An 8,432-nucleotide genomic window follows, 5' to 3' on the forward strand; every position below is an offset into this window, starting at 1 on the left:
CTATGTTTCTTCTTTGTCTTATATGGAATGCTCTCCTTCGTAGCATGTAAGAGGTAATCTCTCCACTCTCATAGACATGTGATTTAATGGAAAAGCATATGATTGCAGTGCCAGCTTGTCCCTAAAACTTGATATCGGAGCACACACTCGTCTTACATCTTATGACACTCTATCCACATGGTTTCTTTCTCAATATACTCAATACTCAAAGCGCGAAAAGTATTTTTGCAAACTTTCTAATAAATTTAATAATAATTTACTGTTGTGGACCTAAAATCTAATATCTGTTTGCAGCGCATCATGCCAGAGAACTGATTGCTATTCTAATGGGTTAAGATATAATTGATTCTTAAGAGTTTGTTAATAGAGAACAATGAGCAACTCCTTCATCCTTCCGATCAGCTGATATAATCAATAATAGGAATAATGCGAGTTATCCTATAAAATGCATCAAACTTAAGAGAAAGCTTTGCTTTACTCCTTTCCAAAAGTTTGTATGGCGAGATCCAAACTATGTCATATCAATTCTGATATCTAGAATTGAAACTAATCGTGGACACCTCGTTATATAGGCGACAAAGTCATCTAAATACAAACATAACGCGATATTTACGATTGTTGTAGTTGTTGTTGTTATTGTTGTTGTTATTGTTGCTTTCAAAATTGAAAATAATACACTGAAATGCATAAATTTTTACTAATTTCTAGCCTTGGTTTTCCATTTTCCTGTTCATGTAAAGCGAAAAGCGGTAAATTTTGAACACTAAGCAGCATGATTTAAGTGACCTTTGTTGCCTTTTAAATGTAAATATTTATTTTAGAAGTAAATTGTGAAAATTCTTTATAGATAGCGTGTGAAATTTGTAAAAGAAGAGAAAAATTTTAAAAACATATTTCCAATGACGCCTTTTGTTTCAATATTTAGGTAAGAAAAACGCAAAACAAATATGCGCAACTTTACACAATTACAGCAGAATTACATGCAATATATATATATATATATATATATATATATATGTATCTGTGCATTAAAAGAAATCGTTGAAAAGAAATTATGTAAATAAGTTCATAACTAGGTGTCATTGTAGACTGTTGCCCTGATTTAAATTTGCATCATAAATGACGGTTTAACAAAACCCTAACAACAAGGTTACTTCCAGTTGGTTAATTGTTGTAGAATTGGTAAAATTTATCTTTAAAGAGCAAAATCGAAAAGTAAATAAATAACTAACTGAGTGACTAACCTTAACTAAAACAAATAAGTGCCCGTTTAAATAGAGCAACACCAACAAAGGACAAAACATTTACTAAATAATACTTTATTGCTCTAGTTTAAATAACCGCTAATAAAAACTGCCGGTCATAGAGTTACATAAAGATCCCGTTGCTTTCGTGTTTCGTGTTTTCCTTAAGCAAATCTAAATTTACAAAAGTTACCGTTGAAAATTTGACATTTACGACCATATATATATATATATATATATACATATATATATGTAGTTGAACCGATTTAACGTAACATGATGTGAATGCATTTAAATGCGTTTTCCGAGAAAACTCTCTGTCTCTTCGAAGAAACTAAGCAAACAAACAAACTGCCATCCAGTACAATGGTATTCGTGTCCAGTATTTTGTAATTTTATTCAATAACAGTTAATTTTTCTTCGAATTTCATGGTAACACATATACATATGCTTTAGCGTATCTCATTCAATTTACTCGACTTGGTAACTTTCGCTTTGATTGCTTGCCATCAGTAGATTTACCGGAGTGAAAATAGCCAACCTATCAACATAGTCCACATACTTCTGGTTGGGGTCTTTGTTGAAAATGTCTTTACTTAAAATTACGATTTATCGCGAGGTAAAAGAATTAAAAAATTTGTAGAAAGCAGACAGCAGTAAGACTGAAACCGGAACCGAAAAACCGACAAACCGAAAAACAAAAGTTCATCACACAAATATCATAGTCCACAGTACAAAATACTGGAAGGGTGCAATGTCCAAATCGAGTTACGATCACGTTACTCCAATCTTTTGATACGACTTAAGAGATGCTAAAGTGTATTAGAAGCTCCCTACTTTCATTATTATTGTTGTGTTCAGAATTTGTCGTCGCCAAGATCGTCTCATATATGTCATATTCGATCAACTTCCTCTCCGCCATCAATTCCTTACAACGAAAATAAGTCTAAATGCGTAAAGAGAGTTTTTTGAAGCAAAAAGACGGCAATTCAAGCAGATATGGAAAGAGTCCTTAAAGTGGGATCTATCCGATTCAAACAACGCATAAAAATTTTTATCCGCTAAATTACTATTTTTAAACAATATTCGTTGTAAAATTCTAAAAATTCGAATTTTTTCTCATCTAAAAGTTTAGTTTAACATTTATATACGGAGACGGCAAAACATGGTGCCATTCTATCCAAGGTCAACTTAATATGCCGGAATAATATTATTCACCGATATGAGGGCTGGTGGGTAAAATGATCCGATCTAAACCACTTTTAATAGAGTTCGTCCTTGGGCCAAAACATGCCAATGTAAGAAAGCGTAAAAGCACAGACGTCGATACAGGGAAGGACAGCCATATGAATAGCTTTTGAAAATGATTCTGGATCGATCGATACAACATTAGTTGCATATATCTTGTATCCTCCGAGACTTTACGTACTCTCCGCCGAACCCTAATGTACCTTATATTGTAAATGGGTTCGGATATAATTAACTTATCGTTTCTTTTTCTTCTTTTTCTAGTATTTAGCAAATCAAGAAGAGTGGGATACTCATGTTTATAAAAAATTTAACTATCGCTTTTGTATTCAGCTGTTTGGCAAAAACGCTTGCATACAAAGGCGAAAGGTGACTTTCAGTTACGTGATCGCTTCCCCTGACGATTCATTCTGCTGAGTGCTAGCCAATTTCTTGTAATACGTGCTTGTATTCTGATTTGCATCCTCTTTTTTTTATAAGCTTCTTAAATACAAATCTTTTTATTTATTATTCTCATAGCGAATTGTATTGTGTGCTGTTTATATGTCCTTGGCTGTATATTAACTTTTTTTTTATTACAAATCTTAAAGAACCATGAAAGATTTTCTCAGAAAACCGTTGTAATGCTGTTGGCTTTGCTCACTAAACTAAGCTTGAACCCAATCATTTTAGATTACGTAGGCAATCGGTCGGATAAATATCCCCAAACGTTTTTATATGAAAGGTATTTACCGTGTCGTTAGCAACAAAGGTATACCACCAGAGAGAGAGAGAGAGAGAGAGAGAGAACATAAAAGAAATGCTTATGCAACAACAACAACTTGAGATGGTTCTTATAGAGAGGCCCAGAATTCGTTTTGTAAATGGATACGAGTTTATTCTGCAGCTGTGCAGCTAACAATCTGACTGAGGGCCATATATTTTAGATTATATGAAAGGAATTGTATATGCAATTGGCTTCTTAGATTCTATGTCTCTAGGAGCTAGTTCCAGCTAGTTGGCTAAAGCCAAGTTACATCACCAGTTTCATAGAGTATCATATAGAAAGATGTCTCGATAAGGATCGAACTAAATTCAATATGAAAGGCAAAGTTTTTAGACATTTCATATCGATAGAATGTCATTGGTCCTGATAATGATGTGGGAGGAGAAGCATAAGATGCATTTTCGATGCATTGCTAGCATCAAAATGAAAGACTTTGCCTAGGTCATCACTCTTGATTATCAATTACTTATGATCGTGACGATCGGCTCTTAATTTTTACTTACATTTTCAGCTTGTTTTGTTAACTATGCGATTAACTCCTGATCGATTTCTACTATATTTTATGCTTCAGTAACTTTTTGCGATCCATTCATTTCTTCAACTATTGGAAACATGTTTGCCGTCGCAGAACAATTTTAAATTTGAAAACATACTAAGCAGATTCGTTGCAAATTTTTCCTTTCGATTTGAGTTTTATGGGATTTTGACGGAAAGAATGAAGAAGCAGACTTGCGTAAATCGAGTCCGAAGTTTATTTTAAATGTCATTTTTTGATGGTAGATACGATAGATTTTTTTTTTTTTTTTTGATTTTCGAAGAGTGATACTTTTCTAACTCGCAAGGATATCGTCAAATGACTTTCGCTAATGGGAAGTATGGGAGAAAGCTCGTCAGGTTATTTAAATGATGTGAAATTCAGTCGACAACGTCGTACGAAAATTAGAGCATTGTAGTACTGAACCTTTCTATTAAAGAGTTCGACAAAGCAGTAAATAGCTTGATAATAAATACTTCGGTTTTTCTTCTTCTGCTTCTTCTTATTTGGGTTTTGGGAAATTGCCTATCTGTTTAAATAAAGGTTAACGTACTGAATGTTAAAAGCTTTCACTTCACCAAACTTCGGTTAATAACACTGCGTGTACAGCGTGATGCTCTAACAACCTTACATAATTATGCAATATGTTGCATGATTTATAACAATTTCATAGTATAACAATTTTCACACCCTTGTCTCGGGTATTTATTGAAATGCTTAAATGCTAAAAAACAGTAAAATAATTCATAATTCTCGTATTTATTGGAGTGACATAAAAGAGAAATATGTTAAATTTATCGTCGATCAAATCCAAATGTAAATGAAGAAGATTTCGTAAACGACAGATCGCAGTTCAATAAGATCGTAATCGCAAGCAAACGCACTGATAAACAAATAGAGTTTCTGCTTAACGCTTAACGCTGGCTACGGAGTAAATTCGTCCCTTTGAAATCAGTTCTATTAAAGTTCTACTCTAGTTAGTGTAATGAGTGCACAAAATTCGTTTTAAACTAGAGTATGGAACATGTTCAAATATTCTATTTGTCAACGTTTTGAATGGTCGCATATCGGGTACTACTACTACCATCACTGACACAACCACCATCACCACCACCACCAACTGTTACGGTAGAGCGTAAGCTCTCACCCCTTTCGTAAGTTTACATGCGATCTATTTTTTTTTTGTTTTTTTTCTATAAAGAGCCAACAAATGATTAACTTTAATAAATTTTATAAAAAAAGGGGTTAACAATATATACCCGCGGTGAAAGAAAGAAAAAAAATTTTTTTTTTTTTTTTTTTTTTTTTTTTAAATTAAATTATAATCGCACTGATGTGACACCACATACCGGTGATAAAGACACAATAATACACAATAGTAATAGTAGCAGAAAATACCCATTAAATGTTATAAAATAGATTCTCGTACAAATTCAAGCAGAAAGTTTCTTTTTGTTGCTATATATATATATATATATATATATATATATATATATATATATATCTTTTTGCATTGTTGTTGTTTTTGTTGCTAATATCTGAAACATAAAGTATTAAATGCATTGTCATGTTTACAACATGTTGTAGCACGACAGTGAACCAGGGTGTTGATTAAGTAATAAAGTTATATGTACGGGTGAAAATACATGCAATGCACACGTAAATGGACGCGTAGAGCATATCAGAGAATCCTTTATTACTTTCGCTTTGTTTTACTTATTTTTCGGTGAACGAAACAAAAACCAGTAAGAAATAATTACAGTCAGTTTAGATCGATACTTAGATGCTTTAGATACTCATTCCTATTACATGAATAAAAAATACAGGCTTTTAATATTTGATTTTACTTAAAGATAATAATTGCGCATTGAATGTTATATAATGATATTGCAAATTAAATTTCAGATAATGCGGAAAGAGTGCTATGATCTTTTCTTTTTTTTTTTTTTTTCTTATTCTTCTCTCTCTCTCTCTCTCTCTCTCTCTCTCTCTCTCTCTTTCTCTCTCTCTCTCTTTCTCTCTTTCTGTCTAACTTTCGTAAATGCTTTCCATTGTAAAATCAGTAAAAATTATCTAATTACAACTGTAGACTATCGTAAGCAGCTTGTAACCCTACAACAAATATTAGTAAAATTTTTTAACTGACTGATAACAACATCCAAGTTGCTTATTTATGAAGAAATCATACTTTTTTTGGGCAAATTTCACTTGCACTTTCCCGATATGATCGTGAAATTAAGATTGGAAGGACACTCGAAAGCATTGCCAAATTTGAAGCACTTATCATTTTAGGACTACATAACTACTATCATTCCGCTAAAACTTTCATTGTGCACCTATATGTATATATATATATATATATATATATATATATATATAAGTTTATTAGCGAATCTGAATATGTTCACCCAATTGCTTGCATACATAAATACAGGCATACGGGGATATAGATATATATTTATTGCTTTACGGAAAAGGGAATTGCAAATACTCTAAATTGCAAATCGTGTTTTACTATGCAAATAAAAAAGTAAAATAAATAAATAAAACAAAAAACTAAATAAATAAATATTCCAATACAGGCTTTAAAAAAAAGTGTTTTAGGATTATCAGCAATTTGTTTTGGAAACACATACAGACACACACACACATACACATACACACAAAACGTATGTACATACATACAGGTATACATATATATATGTATATATACATATGTATATATATATGTATATATATATATATATATATATAAAATATATATATATATGACTATATATATATATATATATGACTATATATATGATATGCGCACGCGTCTCTTATAAGCATTTGCATAACGGAAACCGGAAACAAATTGCATGCGCTTGTCGTCGACTGACCGCCTGCTTGCTTGCCTGCCTGACTGCCTGCTTGCCTGATTGCTTATGTGTTCGTAAGTAAAGCAACGCGTAGAAACAAAAAAAACACAAAGAATCTGCATTTTTAAAAACATTTTCATACATTTTAAATTAATTGAAATGACAACACAATCTAGAGATTTTCTATGCAATTCCCTTAAAAAGAAAACAAAAAAAAAAAAAAAATAGAAAAAAAAGAGGAGAATTGAATTAAAACATTTCCGCATTTGTTTTCTAAATCTCTAGCAAAAGTTAAAAACATTTTTTTTTTTTTTTTTTTTTTGTTTTGGTTTTATTTATCAATCGGTTCGCGATATATAACACATACTCTTTTTTTTATTTTTATTATTATTAGTATTGTTGTCGTATGAGTGTCAGTATGTTTGTGATTGTGTATGTTTCGCTCTTCAAATCCGCTAAATTCAAATCATAATCAACTCACATCGTCACTTTCATCATTTAATTGAAATGTGTACTTGATTTGGTTCGTTTGTTTGTTTGTTTGTTTGTTCGTTTGTTTGTTTATTCGTTTGTTTACGTTTCTACCCAAGTTTCAATTACCGAAATTTTCTATTAAACCATAATGTCAAGGGATCAATCAATCGGCTTAATATAAACAGCATTAAATAATGGTGAGTTTTCCTCCGAATTTTTCGTCAAAAAATACAAAAACAATTTATGTTTTGTTGTTGCTAAACGATTTCTAGATTTATGTTCTTTTTCGCATTCATTTGATTTGCTTTAATAATTGAACTAATTTCTTCATTATTGATTGAACATTTAGCAAATTGATGGCAGATGGGCATCAGACCGTTCATGATCTCATTAATTTGACATTTAATTAAATTGTAATTCAGAATACAAAACATTGCCGATCGATGATCGTTGACTTCTTTCTACTGCTTCGATCGATTATTGGATATCGCCGCAGCCTAATTCGCTTAAGTGTCTTTCTCTTTTTTTTTTCCACATTGCTTTGACTTACATTTAACGCAGTTAAATATCATAAGCCATATTATGAATGGAACTGTGATCTCTGCTTTTTCTTATCAACTTATCGGATTCACTCAATTTACCCAAATGTATTGCCGTAAACAGGTCTATATATGATTCAATTTTTATAAGACGAATACCAACCCTTTGGTAACTCTGGTGTTAAAGCGCCCATTAAAGCGAAGTTTTAAGGAAAACAAATGGTTTTGGGAATAGCTCCAGGAGACACGTTGTTTCTCCGATGCAGAATTCGTGTGTTGCCAGAAAGATTCGAAAGGACTGGCACTTAACGACGAATAACATTTGCAGTTCCTTGCTTATGCTAGTCTGGTGTATCGGAAGGGATCTTCTTCCCAAACTTTATAATCGCTAACAATCTGTTACAGCATCCTACAGCACCCTCCCAGTCTGATGCACTTATAATTCAAACTAAAATATAAAAGAAAAAAGCAGATAACCCTTCATAACTCTTCATGGGCATAACCGAAATTGCACAAATGTTAGTCTTTCCACCCGGTTGCAAACGCTTCGACATAGCGAATATGCGGCCAACTTGTCGTTGATGGATATCGTGAAGGATTTTGTTTCTAAATTGAGTCTGCCGAGGTTTCTCTTGTTTGGTAACCACTGGCAACAGCCGCAATATTTGCTCTTACACTGTGATGCCAGAAGAAAGATACATCATTTTTTTCAATCTCTTGAAGATACTTCCTCCAGTTTTGAAAATATTTGGGGGGGGGGGGGGG

This window comes from Glossina fuscipes, unplaced genomic scaffold (assembly GCF_014805625.2).
Source record: "Glossina fuscipes isolate IAEA_lab_2018 unplaced genomic scaffold, Yale_Gfus_2 0, whole genome shotgun sequence".
In the NCBI taxonomy this organism is placed as follows: domain Eukaryota; kingdom Metazoa; phylum Arthropoda; class Insecta; order Diptera; family Glossinidae; genus Glossina; species Glossina fuscipes.